Source organism: Mesocricetus auratus, unplaced genomic scaffold (assembly GCF_017639785.1).
Source record: "Mesocricetus auratus isolate SY011 unplaced genomic scaffold, BCM_Maur_2.0 Super-Scaffold_100043, whole genome shotgun sequence".
NCBI lineage: Eukaryota > Metazoa > Chordata > Mammalia > Rodentia > Cricetidae > Mesocricetus > Mesocricetus auratus.
Window position 1 is genome coordinate 225,880 of NW_024429220.1, and position 22,838 is coordinate 248,717.

At 39.1% G+C, this 22,838-nt stretch overlaps 1 non-coding gene across 1 annotated transcript; it reads left to right on the plus strand.

Annotated features, from left to right (window-relative positions):
- The first annotated feature begins 16,158 nt into the window (after positions 1-16,158).
- Trnak-cuu lies at positions 16,159-16,231 on the plus strand. Its single transcript has one exon. It is a non-coding gene; the product is annotated as a tRNA-Lys (tRNA).
- The last annotated feature ends 6,607 nt before the right edge of the window (positions 16,232-22,838 follow it).

Here is a 22,838-nt window from a genome sequence, read left to right on the forward strand (position 1 = left end):
GGGGATAGAACATAAACAGAACAGATACAAACGAAGGGTAGAGTCGAGAACAGGACCTGTAAGCTGGCAGGCTGGAGCAAAGGCATGCACTTCCTCCTGGATATCAAAACCCGGCGATACGACATTTTCACTTGCAAAGGTAACCAAAGCTGAGGCAGAATCACCGATTTCTGGCTTTTATCACAGCCACAGACTTTGCTTAATGAACGTCACTTTTCTGTTTAAATATATTCAGTGGCTCTCCATTCCTCCAAGAATTAAATTTAAGCTTCTGGAGTTACTCAAAGTTCTATACTACAAACTGTTTTTTATGGATGTATTATGACATCATAATGCTTGCGACAGAAGGAAAAAGTTAGTCATTTCATAAGTATACCATCTAACACAGCTGACATTTTTTTTCTCTTATCCAGCTTTTCTCAAATAAGAAAACTGTACACTGATTTACCATGACCAGGGTAGGTAGCTGCATGGGTCTGTCTGTCCTGTATCTTGACTGTTCTCATCCTCTCTAGCTCCATATACAAAGCTTACCCCAGATTTACTTCATTTAAAATGGAGGAGCAAACTTGATTTCATCATTAGGAGGTTGGCACATAGTACTACCATTTTTTCCAGTTTCTATAACCTTCATGATTCAGTTGCATCCTTCACATCACATTTCTGGTCTGAGGGGTATTCCTGAACCTCATGACCCAAAGCAGGCTATTCTAGTTTTTAGCAGCCTATCCTTTTCTCTTCTAGCTGGCTGTCATGTTAACACACACAGGCACACACAGACATACACACACACACACACACACACACACACACACACAAATGCATGGGCTTCTTGCCTCAAACAGATTTGAGGAAACATATAACAGGACCCTGAGTCAGTCCTGCTTATTAGCCTAAGCTTAATTCTCCTATGTATTCTAAAAAGCCTGCTGAATCTTCAAATCTGTGGTCTGAAAGCAATTTTTGAGTGTTAGAATTTCAAAGGTGGTGGACCCTTTATAGAAAATACTGCTCACATCCATCTAAGCTCTGCATTTATTTTTAAAGAAGCAGTCTCACACCCACATTCTCCCAAGCCACACATGCTGTTAACAGAAGTTACAGGCCCTCTTTGATGGACACACCAATGTTGACAGTGGCTTTAGTTCCAGGGGTTGGTTTCTTACTCACATTTGCTTGCTATGCCTTACTAAATTTAGCTGCCTTTACCAATCTTTACTACAGTAATCCTAAAAAGTATCACCAACTTCAATTTGTTCTACTGCACCCAATATTTTCTACTCACTTCTCTCCTTTAATTTACCTTTTCTTTCCCCAAGTTTTCATCCCTTACCCATTGCATATTGCGAGGCCATTATAGGTGCCTGGATTAAAGATGAAGAAAAATGGCTTTTGGTATTTCCTTCCTCTTTTGCAGTTGGGTGCTTAAAGGGAACAAAGCTTGTGCTATTCATTTCTGGAAACATCAATGTTATTCAGAACCCTACAATATGTAAATGCTTGAGAATACAAATATGAAGACTATGTTACCAGCAGAATTTGGGGACTAGCAAAGAGAATAAGTTGTGCAAGCAACTCTAGCACATCAGACTGTATAGCTATGAGAGAGCTATTTTCTCATGGAGTATCTTTTTATTTTTTTTCCACAAGTAGGTAGCATATGAGTTTGAAGAAACAAATAGGCATTTACCATGAAGATAGGAAGAGGTAGCAGCAACACAATTATTAAGACATAGTGTTTCTTTTTCTGACAAGATGTTATAAACCCTATGTCTAAGACCATCATAAAACAAGTTACAGTGTAGTACTTCCAATCATACTTATATGATCTAAAATTAGTATGCATGATCATATTATTTGTTACTCTAAAAGTAAGTAATTAGATTTTCCAGTATTTCCAAGTACTATGTATTCAGTCCAAGTGTCAGTCCAGGGCTCATCATGGCTTCAGAAGCTAGCAAATTGTTATATGTAGGTTCCTGGCACTTACTTAATATGCAAAAGACATGAATATTGGTGTATTGTATATGGCTCTTCACAGAATGATGGAAGAACAGAAAGTGAAGAGGGGGAGCTGAATTCTGGAGGATTTGTGGAAGGGCTGTTCTGTGATTCTTTTCTGATCGGGAATAATGTGCTTGAGAATAATAAATAGTCCAGGATAGGTCCACAGGCCAGGAAAGATCTGGTTCCTAAGATTTCTTATACTCAATGAAGTCCACAGTCACTAAACCAGACAGAATATACTATTTAGATTGGATGAACTAGTGAATATGAACTCTTGTGATTTGAGTCCTATGTAAACAGTTGTAAAGGGTTCAACAATACAGTTATAAGATATTGTCAATCACAGTATAGTTATCACAAAATTACTCTTTTAATCTGAGCTATTTTGAATGTAGTCTACCTTGGAGAAGCATGGACATTGTCTTCTTAACACTAATCAATTCTGGTGAGATAGTTGGTGGGTGGTTGATTATCTATCTGCAAGTAGGAGGAAGCCTGTAATCAAATTAATGCCTTGGGTTGTTTCATGTAATGTGATGGACTCTAATTATATGTGCTCATTTAAATGTAAATAAGCTAAAAATCAAATTTAAAAGGTTAATTTGCTCACTTCTTCCATATCTCCAGCAATATAGTCCTACTTGCAAAAGTTCTTTTGATCACAGCAGAAACTTCTATGGATGAGTGCTGCAGCTTAGACTGTCCTGCAAACAATAGCCGGCACACCGTGGTGTCCTCCATGTGCATTTGTCAGAATTTTTTCCCCATGTTACCTTTCTCTTCTCCTGAGAATGAGCTGTGGAAACAGAGAAAGCACCATTGCCCCTCTTGCTAAGATGAGAGGACCACTCTTTGACTCACCCACTTAACACTGGAAGCAGCCCTGAGGCTTAAATGGGATAATCTTGACTCAATTACAGACACCTTTCTTGGGTGAGAGATTTAAAAAAAGAAAAGGAAAATGTTTCTGGGTAATGGATTCTGAGAGAAAAAAATCACATTCTAAAACAACACTAGAAGAAAGGAGAGATATGTGGGAGGGGTTTTCTTCTTTTGTGAAATCATCCTTTATAACGATAGTTGAGGCTATATAGGGAAAAACAATATATTTATTTATCAGGGAGAAAGAGAGTCGCACATACCAGGAGTTAGAAGCTTGGCTGGCTTCCAGGAGAAAAGAGAGGGAGGCCCCTTTTCCTTTCACTACCTTTTATCTCTACCTTGACCCCGCCCTGTTGGGCAGGTAGCTTTGTGGGATTCACTCCTACAATCCTTTTGTAATTTTATGTGACAATTTCTTACAGGACAGTATAGTATGGTAAGAAAGGCTATGTTTGGTGATCAAATATACCTAGGAAAGCAAATCCCCTCCTCATCCCAGCAAGGCTGTTATTCGATCTGCTGGGAGGAGTGGCTAATTTGTAGTGAGAGAATAGCCACAGCTTCCTAGCTACCTGTTCACATCCTTGCACATTCCAGTTACCCTGGCATGCACTCATAGCCACCATTTCATAGTCCCCTGCCCTCCTTCTGTTGTGTATGCAAGCGAATGAGGGAAGATAAGATGGCTAGGTCTCATAGTCACTGTTTATGAGGACACACTCCATAATGCAGATTAACAGAGGGCGTTTAACAGATCAAACACACTGTGAAACATTCAACTGGAAAGCAAAGCTGTAAATCACATGAAATCTGTATCTCAAAGTACAAAGTGCTACTCATAAAATTTAGGGTCTCAAGGAGCCTGAAACAGCAAACACAGAGTCTGTATGTGTCTGAGCTAGGTCCTATGCATATGACATATGGTTGTGCAGCTTGGTGTCCTTGTGGGGCTCCCAGTAATTGAAGTGGGGATGTCTCTGACTCCTTTGCCTGTGCTTAGAGGTCCAGCCTCGATATGAGGGCTTGTGCCCAGTCTTATTGTATCTTGTTAAGCCATGTTCAGTTGATATGCCTGGGAAGCCTGCTTTTTGTTTTTAAAGGAGTCAGAGGAGGAGTTGATCTTGGGTAGAGGGGGAGGCAGAGGGAGGGCTTGAAGGAGTGGAGGGAGGGAAAACTGGTTAGGATGTAATGTATGGGAGAAGAACAAAAGTTAAAAAAATTCTATGTGTGAGTCAATGCCATTCCCAGTTACACATGAACACACAAAATGGTTGTGCTCTTTTCACTGGAGACATGATCCTATCTATCCATGTTTCACCTGTGCCTGCAGAACAAACTGTAGGAGGCCAATCCTCAACTGATAGATTTACAATGCAGCCTCTACACCTAAGGCTGAGGAAACATCATGGACGAGGAGGCAAGAAGAATCTAAGGAAGAAGACAAAGGCATCTGCTTCAAGACAGCATCTTCTATATATGACAAAGAAGTTGCACTTATGCTGTCTCAAAAATATTGTCACCTAAACAAGCTTTCTATGATTACAACAGCAATCTACATGCCAGTGTGTGTGAGGAAAATACTACTGTCAGATGAATGTTTACAGGTCATTAATTGGTTGCTGAGAGACAGAGAACTGCTCTTCTCCAGGAACAAGTTTCCTAATAATTATGTAGTCCCAAGCAATCAGCCTTAAACACACACACACACACACACACACACACACACACACACACACGTGCAACATTAATGAACTCAGAAAGTTATATGTGTAAGTATGCACACAACATACATACAGCACACACACACATAAATATGCACGTATGTGTACAGATGATTAACTGAAGAAGAGGAGTGTAAATGGAGTTCTTAATTGTCTAGATAATAAAAAACCAGAGTCATATATAGAGGGTAATATTGAGAGATCAGAGAGGAGCAAGTCATAGCACACCTTACCTCCCTAGCATCTCAGCAGACAATTGAGTGATTTCCTGTTTCTCTCTGCTTATATCCTGTTTCTACCCAGCTACCTCACTTTCTGTCTGTCTGTACAGACCTCCAGACCTCTTTAGTTAGCTAGTGGCAAGCTATGTTCTCTGAACCCCAAATAGGCTTTATTTGTACAAGCAAGATATCACCACAGAGGAAGTCATGATTATGAAAAAGAATGGGGGCAAAGACAAGTTGGAGGGAACAAAAGGGAGAAGTAGAAATGATGTGAATATAGTAATCGTGAGTGAAATTCTCAAAATATTTTAAATGTCAATTTAAAAATGAAAATTAATGAGAGTACTTTCCTGGAAAGAAAATTGGATGAATGAAGACTCAACTTCTAATAAATCTCAATTTCATATCATGCCAATGTTTTTATAACACAGGTGAAATAACTCATTTCTAATAGATTTTCTTTTATTTACACACCATCAATAATAGGCTTTTCTATTCATCCTATAAATAAGAAGTATTTAAAAGTGAAAACGACTATGAAAATGGTTTAGAACACTTTGTTTAAATATTCAGCATTCTCTCTGGTCATCACTATATTACAATCTCTCTCTCTCTCTCTCATGTGTGTGTGTGTGTGTGTGTGTGTGTGTGTGTTTATTTCTGTCTTTCATTTTGTTGACAAGACTAAGCTCAAAGCCATAGAGATAAGGCTATTTTTGTCTCCCCAGTGCTTGAATTAGTGGTATATGCCACCATGTTCAGTATACATGGCTATATTTATGATTCATATGTTAAGAATTCACTGAATAGTATAACTGAACAATATGTTATTAAGGTTTAATTGATTTCCTGATCCTATAGGAACTCTGATCTAGTTGATAATTAAAGGCTAGAATTAATAGCTGAAAAGTCTTAAATATTATTTGGAGACTTGAAGGTGATCCAACTTAAAAGAAAGGCAGCAATCTGATATGATATAAAACAAGAGGGATGACAGAAGTATCTTCATTATGAAACAGACATAATACGTAGGAAAGTTACAAAAGGCTGTAGGAATAGGGACACTGGCCTAGGAGGAAACTGTGAGGAAAAACGCTGATATGCATGATGTAGACGCAATTCCAAAGAGGAATGCCAACACAACCGTGTTAACTTTTCCCTCCTCAAAAGAATGATATTGAAAAGTTAAAGAGAATTCCTAAATACTCAAAGACGTTCAAAAGAAAAGGTTCAACTCTAGCTCCTTTGCCTACTATTTACCTCTCTATTAGTTTTATATATTATAAAGATACTTCCCAACACAGAGAACAAGAAAGCACTAGCCAAATTCACTGAAATTCTAAGTGGATTTTCAAACCAGACACTCTAAAGTTCCAAAGGAAGTAGGCTGTTCATTAACGGGGTTCTGATATTCATTACTGAGGCTCTACTAGCAATTGGCTATGATGACTCCTTAAAGGGCCATCGTCTTTATCAGTTCTGACCATGGAAGCCTTCTCTTATGATGGCAACATGCCTGTTGCAATTCTAAGCTTCACACAGTTAAAGCAGAAACACATATTCACATTATGATATTGCTGGCTAAAGTCTCAAGATCTATGCAAGCAGTTTGGTCTTTGATAACCAAAATATATCTTTTCACTGGGAGAGATATTCTGCTCTCAGTGTCAAGGGTGAACTTATTCCTGCTGAAACTTTGATTGCCATGTCCTTTGGTAAATGCAATGAAAAAATGTGTATAACTGACACTTCCCCCAAAAGACACCTGACTCCTTACCAGGAAAGGTTAAGTAGCAAGCAACCAACATGTATTTCCTTCTAATCTTTTCATTCTTAGACCTATGAAGCTCAGTGTTCTTTTATAAAAAATTATGTGATTGATTTTTTTGCCCACATGTATATATGTTATGTGCATATATGTGCTAGGTGTGTTCAGACATCAGAAGAGGCAGTCAGATCACCTGAAACTGAAGTCCTTGATAATTAACAGCCACCATATGAATGCGGAAAATGAAACCTAGAGCCTCTGCAAGAGCTACGAGAGCTTATATCTGTTATCTACCTCTCCTGTTTCAGACTTACGTCATTTCCTTGGTAGAAAATGGGCAATTATAAAATGTGTTTTCTAAGAGGTTATTTCCATGATAGAGTAACAATGGAAGCATCACTTGTTTATTCGCTTCCTATGCACAGTACAGCCATGCTTTCTCTCCACCTGACTCAGTTTTGGAAAAAGATTGAGGTTATAGTCTAATTACATTATTCCTTCCTTCCCTTGAGCCCAATCTTTTCTTCTATCTTAGCAAGGTTTTGATGGGGTTAGTTTTATAAAGAGATAGGATTAGTCAAAAATAAAATATTTAAACATCGGGGCTGGGGAAATAGCTCAGCAGGCAAAGTGCTTGTCACCAAGCCCTGAATTTGGTACCCTACACTCACGTATAAGCCAGGCATGGAACTATGTGACTGTACTCCCAGTCCTGGTAGGTGGAAATGGGAGTAGGTAAGGATCTTGCTTTGCCAGTCAGCCAAGCTGAATTGGAAACTCCAGGCTCAATGGAAGCCTTTGGGGGATTTGTATAAGAATGACCCTCATAGGCTACTTGGTTCCTAGTTTGTGGCACTGTTCAGAAGGATTAGAAGGTGTGGCCTCATTGGAGGAGGCATGGCAATGAGGCAGGCTTTTAGGTTTCAAAAGCCCTCACCAATATCAGTATCTTTCTCTCTGCTTCATGGCTGTGAACGGAGATGTATGTTCTCAGCTTTTGTCCCAGTGACATGCCTGCTGGCCTATTGGGCATGGTGGGACACACACAGGCAAGATTTCCAAAAATGTATGTGTACACACAAGCATATTTCACACGCACAAAAATTAAGTAGTAATACTAAAATATCCAAAGATTTTATATTAAATAATATGGTTATGTTCTATCTTAACAGCATCTATCATAGATTATACTTTGCTCCTGTCTGATTAAAATATGATAAAGGCCAATGTAGCTCAGAATATTTTAGCATGGTTTTACATTATAACACCATGCTACTAACAAGTTATACAACATTTCACGTGGTAGCAATGGTGTTGATATGCAGATAGAAAACATCCAGGGATTAGATGAGGAACTGGCTATCAAACTGAATTAAGAGGGAGGGGAAACAGCAGCTGGGATGTAATGTTGTTGTGGGAATATTTGTTCACACTGTAAAAAGTGTGTCTCTGCCTAAAGCACCACCTGATTGTTATAATAAAGAGCTAAATGGCCAATAGGCAATAGGAAGGCAGGGAAGAATAAGAGGGACTTTGAGGAAGAAAGAGAGAAACTGGGAGGAGGAGTCTAGGTATATATATATATATATATATATATATATATATGTATATATATGTGTGTGTATGCTAATTAAGGTATAAGAGCTAGGTGGGAAAAATTCTAAGCTAAGATCAGGCATGCATAATTAATAATAAGTCTCCAGATCATCATTTGTGGACTGGGTGTCCAAAGATAATGTGACGAGAAAGCTTTCTTGCTTCATGCATGAGGCACATAAATTTACATGGGACTTGGAAAAGCATAAAACGAAAGTCCCCAAGTGTTAGAGGAAGGCTGGAGCTTCAGGACCAGAGTAGCATCAAGGGAGCCATGAATGTAATGCCTGAGATGAGTGTCAGAGTGAGGCCACAGCCTCATGCCAGGAATGAGGAGTGATCGCCCTGTGAAACCACAGCAGAGGTTTCCACTAGTAGTTTCCAGAAACTATCACAAAAAAATGTCTCAGCCAGCATCTATTGTCATTTCTTGGCTGGAGACACCCTGCTACTACATCTACAAGGCACCCATAGCCCCACCTGCACCGCAAGAAGTAACCACCTGAGCATTGGTCCCACTTCCACCAGGAGGAGCCTTCACGAGAAACTCTGCTCTACTTGTGCCTGAAAGAGCAGCCAATGGAGCCACAGACCCCAACTATACCAACTGGATAAAGAGAGACCCCCTGAAGCAAAGCTCCACCTATACCAAAAAAATGTCCCTTTGACACATAATAATCAAAACAATAAATATACAGAATAAAGAAAGAATATTAAGAGCTGTGAAACAGAAAGACCAGGTAACATATAAAGGCAGAGTTATCAGAATTATATCTGAATTCTCAGTGGAAACAATGAAAGCCAGAAGGCCCTGATCAGATGTTATGCAGATACTAAGGGACCATGGATGCCAGCCCAGCTTTCAATAACCAAAGATGGAGAAAACAAGATATTCCTTGATAAAACCAAAGTTAAACAATACCCGTCCACAAGCCCAGCCCCTACAGAAAGTCCTAGAAGGAAAATGTCAACCCTAAGAAACTACCTATGTTCACAAGGACACAGGAAATAGATGAGCTTACAGTACCAAATACCAAAAAAGGGAATTGAACACACAATGCCATCACTAACAACAAAATCAAAAATAACTGGAACTAGTAATCACTGGTCAATAACATCCATTAATATAAATGATATCAATTAACCTATAAAAAGACACAAACTAACAGATTGGATTCAAAAACAGAATCCATCCTTCTGTTACATACAAAAAACGCACCTCAAACTCACAGACAGACATTACCTCAGAGTAAAGGATTGAGAAAAAATTTTCCAATCAAATGGACCTAAGAAACAAGCTGGTGTAGCTATCCTAATACCTAACAAAATAGACTTCAAGCTAAAATCAACCAAAAAGTTAAAGAAAGGCATTTTGTATTCATCATGGGAAAAATTCATCAAGAAGAAATCTCAATTCTGAACATCTATGCCCCAAATACAAGGGCTCCTGCATTTGGAAAAGAAGCATTACTAAAGCTTAAATCACAAATCAAGCCCTACACACTAATAGTGGTGAGACTTCAACACCCCACTCTCTCCACTGAACAGAGATACCAGACACAAGTTTAACAAAGAAATAAGAGATTATTACTCAAATGCATTTAACAGACATCTATAGAACATTCTACCCAAACACAAAAGAATATACTTTCTTTTCAGCACCTCACGGAACCTTATCAAAATCAGACTACATACTAGGCAACAAAGCAAACCTCAACAGATACAAAAAAAATTGGAATAAACCCCTGTGCCCTATCAGATCACCAGAACTTAAAGTTAGAATTCAACAGTGTGTGACAGTTGGGGGGCTTGGACAGTTTATGGGGCCACTGGCGGTGGAACCAGTATTTGTCCCTGGTACATGAACTGGCTTTTTGGAGCCCATTCCCTATGGAGGGATGCTTCGCTCAGCCTTGATACAGGGGGAAGGGCCTAGGTTCTACCCCAAATGATGTGACAGACTTTGATGATTCCCCATGGGAGGACTCACTCTCTCCAAGGAGTATATGGGGGTGGGTTGGGGAGGGGAGTTGGTAGAGGGAATAAGAGGACAGGAGGGAGAGGGAACTGGTATTGATATGTAAAATAAGATTGTTTTAAAAATAAAAAAAGAATCTTTCTTCTAGCCTCCACAAGTACTTGCTTGCATGTGATGCAGATATTCAAACACGAAAATATACACTTAAAATAAATCAATGAATCTTTAAAATGTAAAGTTTATCACCATATTCTATATAGACATACATTGAAATAGATATATAATTCATTTTATGTTACATTTTCTATCATATATATTGAATATTATAATTCAAAAATCTGTGTGCTAGATCTCCACTCATAAGCTAGTCATATGTGAGAATGTATTAGTAAAGAGAAATCTGTAAAAATAATTTGTTTACTTTTGGTCTTTAGTACATCTACTGTTCTATTTCCTGTGACTTTGGTTTGCTTTTATTTCTTTAAGGTGGAAGATGTGGTTTTTGACTTCAGGTCTTGATTCTATTTAGTACATAGAACTAGTCCTATAAATTTCCATCACTAGTGTTGTTGCTGTATCACATAAACTTTGATAGGCCCATGTACTTGTTTTCATTCATGTCAAAGTATTTGATAATTTCCTGTGAGTTTCACTTAGATCTATTATTTTTGCTTAATTATTTAATTTCTAGTATTGGTTTATAATTTCATTTTATTTCAGAAGAGTTTTGAATGATTTCAACCTCTTTAAAAAGAATTGAGATAGCTCGTTGGCTGATATCTGATCTGTCATAGGGAATGTCTCATACATGTTTGAGGATAATGTATATTCTGCTGGCATTCCATGGCTGTGTACTTTCATTGATTGCAGTGTTCTGTAATGGAATCTATCTGTTGCGGAGAAGTTTCCTTGATTAGGGGTGAAGATTACCATTCTCAACAGGAAGTAGGTGTTCTTACACTCCACTGCCAACTGATACATCTACAACATAACTCTGGTGCCTACACCTCAGAGTTCATTTTAGAAGAAGAAGAGACAGCAAGATTCTAAGAGACAGAAAACAGGGAGTTTGATGTGAGACAATGAATACTAGTAATGCCAGAAGGTACACCTTTACCAGGGACAGGTTACTTAGCTTCACAATTCAGTTCTTTTTTATTTTTTTGAGACAGGGTCTAAGTATGTAGTTTTGGCTAGTCTGAAACTTACATAGATATACCCACCTCTATCTCCTGAATGCTTGTATTAAAGATGTGTGTTACCATACCAGATTGCAATTCTATTCTTTTGTATCCATTTTGTGTTTATTTTCCTTTGGTGTTTTAATAGATTCACAGCTTTAATGGCACAGATATATACGATTGTCTTGCCTAAGTTGATATTCTATTGAGACTATCTTCTTATCTTCTCTGGTGCACAACTCTCCAAAGATGGTCTTAAAAATCCTTTATTACTGTAGAAATAAGCAATACTAAAGACCATAAGTGTTTTCTTCTTTTAGAAATAAGCAATACTAAAGACCATAAGTGTTTTCTTCTTTTTTTATCAAATTCTATTGAAGTCAAAAGAGATTTAAAATACCTCATTCTCAAGAGGGCTGAAAGATCCCTACTGGTCAACCTGGGTCCTCACAGTCCAGGCTGGCTGAAGGCGTCCACAGGACTGACAGACATCACAAGGGTGGATACCATTTTGATAAGCAAACACATGGTGGATAAAAGGAGAGAATGAGAAGCAGAACTGTTTGCGTGCTGTGGAGAGAAGCAGACCTGAAGAACCAAAGGCAGTGAGGAGCAGGCTGAGGTGGGAGCTCTGTTTGCCATGTAGGGCCAAGCTGCTTCTAACATCCATGTCTGGGTCCATAGTTCTACCATAGCAGGTATGTGTTTGGTATCCATGATCCATGTTGTCACCAAAATTCACAAGGATTCCAGGGGTCTAGTCAGCCACCTGTGGTCAAGTTAGTGTCTTAAAGTCATGTTGTTACTGGAGCCATGCTGATTTGAATGGCCCAGGGTCACAGTGATATCCAGGCCCAAGCTGCATCTGAGGTCTGTGTTGATGCCCATGGCCATGTTACCTCAGGAGGCTTAGGAATCACATATGCTAAAATCCAAGGGCGGTGCTGAGCTGGCCCTGTCTTTCTGGTGCTGGGATATCTGGCCCTGCCCCTCACTGGACACTGCAGCAGGAGATCTGGCTCCACTCCTCATGGGAGAGCTGACCCCCGTTCTCTGGAGGGTTGATCCCACCCCTCACCATGGGCGTGGGAGAGATGGCCCCAATGACATGAGCTTAGGAGGGCTGGATCTGCCCCTTACCTTAAAGGGGTGGACCTAGTGCCCCAGGTTGACCAGATTAGCTTCCACCTCGGGCTGGCTCACCCTAACATCTACTCCATCTGTGACCTGCTGGAGTGCATAAAGGAACTGGTCCTGCCAAACCATAGCCACAGGTTCTCCTTGACTCGGGGCAATAGCAGGATATCTGAGAAGAGTTTTGCTGAGGGTTCAGTGATGGTAGTATGCCAAACACCAGAGGCCTTTAGCCAGACCAAGGACTCATTGCAGTGAATGATTTTAGTGGGGCTGATTGGACAGGGTATACTATATGACACGGCACAGCCCCAAGTGCCACTAGGATGCGTGAAGAAGTGTTGGAGAGACTGGAGAGACGGAGGCTCATGGTGAGTTTGTTTTGTTTTACCTTGTATAAAATTTATTTGATGGGGTTTCTTTGCGGGGGTTACTGTAGGGGTAAATGGAGGATATGGAGGGACTGGGAGATGAGTGGGATTGAGGTACATGGTGTGAAATTCCCGAAGAGTCAATAAATAATTATGCCATATATACATACACATATATGTATATGTGTGTGAGCACGTTATTATTCTCTTTATCTTTCATTGCCAAGGAGATAAATATTAAAATAATCCAAAGATAAAATACTGTAAGCATACTCTAATAAGAACCAGTCTTTAAATATCACTGAAATTTAGTTTTGTTTGCTTAATCATATGTATTGCACTGAATGGCATTAGTTTACAAAGTTACTGAATTTGAGAACTACCTAACTCCAGTATTTTCAAATCTCTTATTTAGCTTCTTCAGAAGCCTTTATCTTTCTGTGTTTTTTATCTCAAAATTCACTACTTAGAGAAGACATTATTCTCCTTTTTGTTCTTTGCAAATTACAATGTGTCATTCAAATTCATTTTCTATACAAAGTATCAGAAAATTAGTTTTGAAGAAAAAACTCAACCTTATCAATAACATGTCCTCATGAAATTTCAAGAAAACTTAATGAACCTCAGTGCAAACTATACCTACCTAGTCAACTTTCTTATTGAATAGTCAGCTTTTCCTTCTATTCAGCAAGAACCCATCTTTTATTAAAAGGGATCGGCTTATTTTTATCTTATGTGCATGAATGTCTTTCTAGCATGTATATTAGTGCTCATGTATGTGCCATATTCTTGGAGTTCAGAAAAGGGCATGGAATCCCCTAGAATTGGAATTATTTATGGTTATTAGTCACTTTGTAGGTGCTGAGAACTGAACCCAGATCCCATGAAGAGCATCCAGTGCTCTTAACCTCTAATCCACCTTTTCAACCCACAATATCACCTTTGACTAATAAAATAGAAAATGAAAATATACAATGGAATAAAGAAAGCATGTTCAACAAATGGTGCTGGCATAACTGGATGCCAGCATGTAGAAGAATGCGGATCGATCCATGTTTATCGCCATGCACAAAACTTAAGTCCAAATGGATCAAAGACCTCAACATAAATCCAGTCACACTGAACCTCTTAGAAGAGAAAGTGGGTGGTACCCTTGAACGAATTGGTACAGGAGACAGCTTCCTGAACATAACACCAGTAGCACAGACAGTGAGATCCACAATTAATAAATGGGACCTCCTGAAACAGAGAAGCTTCTGTAAGGCAAAGGACACAGTCAGCAAGACAAAAAGGCAGCCCACAGAATGGGAAAAATATTCACTAATCCCACATCTGACAGAGGTTTGATCTCCAAAATTTACAAAGAACTCAAGAAGCAAGTCTCCAAAACACCAAAGGAACCTATTAAAAAGTGGGCTGCAGAACTAAATAGAGAGTTTTCAATAGGGGAGTCTAAAATGGCTGAGAGGCACTTGAGAAAGTGCTCAACATCCTTAGCCATCCGGGAAATGCAAATCAAAACAACTCTGAGATATGATCTCACTCCTGTCAGAATGGCTAAAATCAAAAACACCAATGACAATTTATGCTGGAGAGGATGTGGTGAAAGGGGGACACTCCTCCATTGCTGGTGGGAGTGCCAACTGGTTCAGCCACTTTGGAAATCAGTATGGAGATTCCTCAGAAAAATGGGAATAAACCTACCACAAGACCCAGCAACTCCACTCTTAGGCATATATCCAAAAGATGCCCATTCATACAACAAAGATGTCTGTTCCACTATGTTCATAGCAGCTTGATTTGTAATAGCTAGAACTTGGAAGCAACCTAGATGTCCGTCACCCGAAGAGTGGATAGAGAAAATGTGGTACATCTACACAATGGAGTACTATTCAGCAGAAAAAAATAATGGAATCATGAGATTCCCAGGCAAATGGATGACACTAGAAGAAACCATCCTGAGTGAGGTAACCCAGTCACAAAAAGAGAAACATAGCATGTACTCTCTCATATATGGATTTTAGACATAGATCTGGGGAGTGCCAGCCTACAATCCTACGGCCAGAGAGTCTGGGAAACAGAAACTTCATTTAGTGGCTGATGGAAGAAGAGGCAGACTCCCTTGGTTAAGTACTGAGCTGAACTCAAGAAAGCCAGTAACAGAGAGGGAGGACTGATGATCAAAGGGATTAAGACTGGGCTGGTTTAACCCCCCAGAAGCAGCTGACCAGACAAAGGTTAACTCTTGAATCCCAGGCATCAGCCTGGGAATCCAGCATGGGACTGATCAAGACCCCCTGAATGTGGGTGTCAGTGAGGAGGCCTAGGGAATCTATTGAGCCTTGGGCAGCAGATCAGTACCCATCCCAAGTATACACACGGACTTTGGACTCCCATAGAACAATGTGAGGTGCACTCTCACCCTGAACTCTTGGGGAAGGGTCTAGGCCCTGCCCTATATGAAATGACAGACTATGGACACCCCCATGGAGGGCCTCACCCTCCCTGGGGGAATGAGGGGATAACGGGGGGGGGGGGGTTGGGGGGAGGGCGCGGGAGGAGCGGAGGGAATGGGAGAAGGACCTGGAACTGACTTGTGAAGCAACCTTGTTTCTTATCTAAATTTAAACTGGAAAATAAAATATAAAAAATTACAATAAAATGACAGCAATGAAAAAAATAAATAGGAAAATGTTTAATATCAATATAAAAAGATTTTTAATCATGTTTTTTCTGTGAAAAAAAATAAAGTAGAAAATGTAGAAAATACATCTTTTAATTCTGTTTTATGAAAATTGCTCACTAAATTAATGACTTTTTATACATCACCTGATACATTCCCTTTTTACCTTCTATATGATCATATTTAGAGATGTGAATCCCCTTTCTCAAGTGAACTTCAATCCAGACCATGAAAAAACTCAAAGGCTCTTGTTTCGTTTGTACCTTTAACCCCGTGCCAGGCATGATTTGCTTCTCTGGGAGTATTGACCATGGAATCCATAGAGGCTGCAAAATCATACTTGTGGGAACTCATTCAGCCAATAGTCTTTGAGGTATCAGTACATTTGGAGGGTGTCTCAGGTGCTATGGGTGGACTAGGGGCAGGCTGGTGCCTCTTGGGTGGTGGTTAGAGAGATGAGAGCAGCATCCTGCACCTCCAGGGTCGCCATATTGATGCTAAACTTAGTGTGGACACACAATTGGCATAGCACACTACAGCAGAACTCCTGGACTCAAGTGATCCTCATGTTTCAGCCTCCCAAGTAGCTGGGACTAGAGACGTGCACCACGATGCCGGGCTAGCTCAGTCAGTGGAGCATGAGACTCTTAATCTCAGGGTCATGGGTTCAAGTCCCACATTTGGCACAAATTGTAGCTAGAGCTAGGAAGTTCATGAACATCTGGATAAAAAATTTCAAATATTTATTTGGTGAATGCTTACACAATGAAGGTAAAACATCACCGCAGTCTTCTCCCTGGAGGCACAGGATGCTGCTCTCAGCTACCTGACCACCACCCAAGAGACAGCCAGCCTATTGCACCTGAGACACTGTCTCCAAAGAGTCTGGTACCACACAGACTTTTGGCTGAATGAGTTCCCACAATGCAAACCGTTTATTGCCACTGCACTTGGATGCCTAACAGAACTACAGTAACACTGTACTGCGGAAGATGTCATATATTTTGAATATAAAACACAGAAAACTCAAGGTGAGACTCACTTGGATAATCAACTCACTGTTTTCGAGGTGCTATGCAGGGTGCTAGAGCAGAAAATCATTACTGGTCTTACAAAGCAGTGAACTTGTGTAGTACAATACTGACCCACCAGAAAAGATGTGTCCTCTGAAACCACCATGTCATGGTGGTTGAAGGGATAATCATTGGCTCTCTTATTATATTTGAGACCCCTGTATGAGAGGAGATAGATGGCTCATAGTGTAAACCTGGTCAAAAGGCTGTGGCTGAAGAAATCAAGGAACCTAGGGAAGAGTTTATTATTGTTGTTTTGTGAAATGACCATATAGTCAAACTGCCTTCTAATTATATATATATATATAGTTCTGTTCTAATTTTGATCAAAAAGCTTCTTCTACTTTCTTGTTTTCTTTTTTTACATTAGGTATGGTTAATGTAGAAATGTGTAACTGATAAGGTGCTAAAAATACACAACTGTTGCAGGTTCACTCCTATGTAGACAGCCATGTTGCCCCCTCCAAGCTCTGTAAACCAAAGAAGACATAGAAAACTGTGAGCGTCAATAAATAAAGAGGAATACCATATCATGTTGTCTTCTGGATATGGCATTTTAGCTGTCATCATGAATGCACAGTAGTTGTGGTTACCTGCACCCAAACTGCACACAAGCATATGAAGGCAGACAGGTCACTGGGTAGAAGAAGGGAATAATTAAGAGAGATAGGAAGATAAGGGGGATGGGGAGTGGATAAGGTTCCACTACATTGTTTGTATGTCTCTTAAAACTGTAATGTTCAAACACCTCTCTCACAGCTATAACAACTATAATACATAAATATAAACAAGACTGAGGGCCGATTAATGAAGAATTATCGAAAATGTTCTAAGTAGTGTGTGTGCGTGTGTGCCTGTGTGTGTGTGTGTGTGTGTCTGTGTGTTAGCATCAGAATCCATTATTGACAGTATGATACCAAAGCTGGTCATCTTGAGGAGTATTCTGCCTTACAACTTTACAGCTGCCTGTGGTATTATCTAATGTCCACTCCACCGTCAGAGTATTGAAGAGACATCATTTGTTAATGCACAAGCTCCAAAGTCATTCCCTATCTATTACCTAATATAATAAGGGCCATCTAAATCTCATTTTTTTGCAGAGTGAAAATCAAAACCTCTTCTCAGGTATACTTTGCTTTCCATCTGGAAGGAAACAAGCCTGCCAGTTTTAAAATAACACCTTTCCCATGTTAAAAAAACACCTCCTTGCCAGCACTCTGCTATATGCCTCTCGTTCTCGATAACACAATTTTATCATACCCAAGTGAGAGTTATCAAAGAAATAGCATTTAAGTCAGAAATTATACATTGAAAGAGATGACTAATGCTTGGTAATAAATTTCAAATTACTAAAACTTGGCAGATTATTGTTTTTTATTTTAATAGATGGTATTCTATATGCCATTTTTTCAAAATGGAATTGAATTTGCTCCACGTCCTCATCTTCAAGAGTTTGAGAGCTATCTAGTTTGAGAGGTTGGAGAGTCAACTTGTTTTACTAAAAATGGCATAAATCAAACCTTTGGTGTGCATATATTATACAAAGATTTCTAACTGACTTGCACAAAGAAGAACTTTCAGGAGGGATATTAGATATGGATTTGGAACAGCTGGGCTTTAGAAATTAAAAATTAAGGTAATCTTGAAAGGCAAGCAGCAGGAGGCACAGCAGCTTGGACATCTGCTGCCAGTGCAGTCGCTATGGTGACAACTCTTCAAACTTTCCTTCCATCCTGGTGACACTTGCTCAAGATTTATGTTGTAAAACGTTATCATGTAGGAATGTCCTTCCTGCATGCTTGTCTGTGCACACATTGCATGCCTGCTGTTTGCAGATGCAGGAGAGACTGTTGGATCTCCTGGATCTTAAGTTATAGACTGCTGTAAGCTTCTCCATGAGTACTGGGCTCAGGTCCTCCAGAAGGGCAGTGAGCGCTCTCAATGGCATGGAGCCTTCTCTCTAGCCTCACTTGCTCAAGATTTATAATCACAGGGAAGAGCATATATGTTAGATCTTAAGCTAGTTACTACCTCCCTGAGATCTGAGAAGAGAAACCAGGTTCCCTGAAGCTACCACAGTCCAAGCTGAGACAAAAACCAGAAAAGTCTTCCCAGGGAAAAATGATGTCATAGAATAAAAACATAGCTGTAACAGCTCCCTGAAAAAAAATGAAACAATGTTTTACACTTAAATACTTGATTGTCATACATTATAACTTATCCAGTCTGTCTATTTTCATAAAAGCAGGAGGTCTGAGTGGGACTAGAGTAAATACATAGGGTTCAGTGTTAAACTCCTTTCCATCCTGTCTTCTCCCAGAGACCTTATCAGGAACTTGGATGAAGCTAGTCTCTAACACATGGTGAGAAATTTTCGTTCTTGTTCTCAGGAACTTTCTCAGATCCACAAATATGGTTTCTTTAGGATTGTTGAATGCAGTGACTCTTAAACACCTTTCCTTTATTTTGCTAAAAGAAAATCAAGGTTGTGTAATTATGCAAGCTCTCTTCTGCATAAATGACTGTAGTGGAGAATAGCAGCTCTGGGAAGCAGCATGGAAATTTGCAAGGACATGCTCTAGCTAATGTTCACCCAATGATAGTCCCCACTTTTTAGTTATTAAAAGGAATTTTTATGAATGGTTAGACACAGACCAGGGTATCAGAGACGTTCAGGTCCCTGGACACATTTTGAGCATCAATAACAACTTTTCAAACAGTTTCAACTTCTTAGCAAGTTTGAATTTTTTATGAGAAATAGAAACTTTTGTGGAGATAATGAGTTAAACTTTTATGAGACAGCTGACTGAAAAAGCTTCTATTTTTGGCTCCAAAATAAAACCTGCCAAATATTTGAAATGGAAGAGTAATTCTAGCAAAATAACAACAACACTAGTCTCTTCAAAATATTTCAGCAGCAAAAAATAGAGTAAAATTTAAATATTATGTTGTACATTAGGGCAGCTGACCTAAACAAGAGGGAACACATGGACCCCAGACTAATGACTGAGGGGCCAGCATGGGACTGATCCAGACACCCTCTCACCGAACCTGGGTGACAGAGAGGAGGCCTCAGCAATCTGTGGGACCTGGCAGAGTGGAGCAGTATTTATTCCTGGCATACAGAAAGACTCTGGGAACCCATACCATGTGGAGGGATGCTCTCTCAGCCTGGACACATGGGGAAGAACCTAGGCCCTTCCCGGGATGATGTGACAGACTCTGAAAATCCCTCATGGAGGCCCTTGCCCTCCCTGGGGAGAAGAGGAGGGATTCTGTCTCTGTACCCATTCTGTTAGCCTGTGTCATTTCATAGACAAGTTAAGACCGTTAATATTGAGGGAGATTAATGACCACTGATTGCTAATTCTTGTTTGTTTTGACTTTGTTGTTGTCAGTGGTACTGTGTGAATCCCTCTTGCTTCTTTTCTTTTGGCTGTTGGTAAAGTGGGATTATCTATTGCGTATGTTTTTTGGTTGTAGTTAACTTCCTTGGGTTGGAGTTTTCTTTGCAGAATTTTCTATAAGGCTGGACTAGTGGATATGTATTGTTTAAATCTGTTTTTTCATGGAATATCTTGTTTTCTCCACCTATAGTGATTGAAAGCATTGCTGGGTTTAATAGTCTGAGGTGGTATCCGTGGTCTCTTATTGTTGGTGGAATATCTATCTAGGACCTTCTGACTTTCAGAGTTTCCATAGAGAAGTCAGGTTTAATTCTAATAGGCCTGATTTTATATGTTTCAAGAATTCTTGAAATGCACAAGGGTCCTAATGCATTAGGAAACATTATTCTGATTATTTTTCTCACTCATAGAAATGTTAATGAATGAGAACAGCAGATTTTAAACCAAAATTTTATTTTTTAAGAAATATAGTTTGTAGTAGTCCATGATTTTTAACTTCAGATACATTTCATAGAGGATCATGCATCATCTGTTTGAACGTACAGACACTGACCCACTGACCTTGTCTTTATACAAGGGTCACTTTTAAATCTTTCTATGTGGGTAGAACTTATCATGCTCCGTCTACCTTTTATTATTTGCTATATCTAAACTCAACTACTAATGGTTTTTAAGAAAGAGCAATATAATTATATAAATTACCTCAGAATGATGGTAGTTGAACATTTCTTTCTTTTTAGGGGTGGGGAACTGAAGCTTCAAGCTGAAGATCAGAGGAGCAAAATAGCCAGCCACTAGCTCTTCCCTCCCTCAGACTGACAGGAGCTTCTGGTTCCAACAAACCTCAGACTGAAATCCCAGACTGCTATGTGACTGGAGAAGCTTGAGACTGACTACTGAAGTCCCTGCTCCTATCTTTTATATCTCTCTAGTGCTGAGATTAAAGACATGAGCTCTGTTACTCTTTTAGACTGATTTAAATCTCATGTAGTCCTAGGTGGCCTTGAACTCAGGAAGATCCATCTGCCGTTGTCTCCTGAGTCCTGGGATTAAAGGTGTGTGCCACCACTGTCTGATATCTATAGCTTGAGATTGATCTTGCTTTCTGAATCCTCAGGCAAGTTTTAATAAATCATAAATAATACATCACCACAATTCCCTTTTTTGTTCAATGTAAAAAGAAAAACTACTAACATAAGAGCTATGTACAATAAGTACATACAATATATACAAGCAATAAGTTCATCATTTCTCTTTTTTGATGTCAGTTTGTGTTGTTGCTTACATTATCTGCCCTTAAGACTCAGATGCTGCTGGGGTAAAGTGGTATATCATATTGAAATCGTATCTTTATACAATCACCAATGAATATTCTTCGAAAATTAAATTTTCTTCTTGCCAATGTATCGTTAGAGCTAAGTGCCTTTTTTCTACACTAAGTATTTCTAAACTTAATAAGTTTATATACTCAGCAAGTGTTTGTTTTATAAACTACCTAAACTTATTACTACGACAAAGTACCTAGGTATAGAGTCTTGTGAAAATGATCATCTATGAGTAGGAAATCTCTCAGCCTCCTATATTAAAAGGAATGCTCATCTCTGGTTTTACTATTAAGGTAAGAGTGCTGAACATTTCTTCTAGGCAAAAATTGCAGAATTCCTTGACTAGTAAGCTATGCAGCACTAAAGAATATTACTTGGCCACTGAGTTTAGCATCAAGCTCTTTTTAGCACTCCACTCACATCTGAGAACTATCTATGGCTCATTTTCTTTTTATATTCCATTCAGAAATGACAGAGACAGCTGTCTAGACAGTCACCCAAAGTTCCTCTGCAGTGTTGGAGTATCCATCCCTGGCATACAAGTGTAGGATATCTGACAGGCATTTCTGTGAAGCAGGAATCTTGAAGTCCTGGCATACCTTGTCTTGGCAAATTTCTGCAGTAGACTTCCCTTATGTCTTTCTTGTTCAATTTGGATATTATTGTGGCAGTTGCTTGCTTTGTACTTTCTGTTTACTCAGGTAATATTATATCCTTCTCAGGTCTCTGATGGGCTTGAAGACTAGATAGTTATAGTTTTCCTTGTTCAAGTAAGAAAATCACAAAAGATATGCAAATCTTCTAAAGGTTGAAAAATACAAAAACTTACCTTGTTTGTCTAAGAAAATGTTTTGAGGTCTAAGAAGAAACTTTTAGGCTAGCAATACAAGTTATTATAGAAAGTGATCTATGTATAAAACTTTGGACTCATGAAGACAGGAGAAATAATTGAATACTTTCCCCAAATTTGCCAAATACAAATGGACTGGACATTGTGAATGTAATTGTTGCCTGATAATTATTCTTGTTATGTACAGTTTTACTGTGTTAGAATTAAAACCTTTCCTTTTTATTAAGAAAAAACAAGTGAAATATTGTGGACAATCTTTTTGTACACTGGTATCTACCAAGGTACCTTCTGATTAGTTTAATAAAGACATGAATGTCCAATAACTATGCAGGAGAGCATAAATGGGACTTCAGGCAAAGATAGGAACTCTGGGAAGGAATCAGAGAGGCACAGATTTTTTATCCAGATGTAAATATAGACAGATGTTCAGTGTGGTGGATGGGTAATGAGTCATGTAGCAGAATGTAGACTAATATAAATAATTTAACTTGAGTTTTAATAGATAGTTGGGAATAAACTTAAGTTAAGGTCAATCTTTCATATTAAAAAGAAAAACTAAAGATTTCATTCAGTTTTTCTTCACACTCCTCTTCATATTCTTAGGTTTATCCTCACCTTCTCCAACAATATAAAAAATA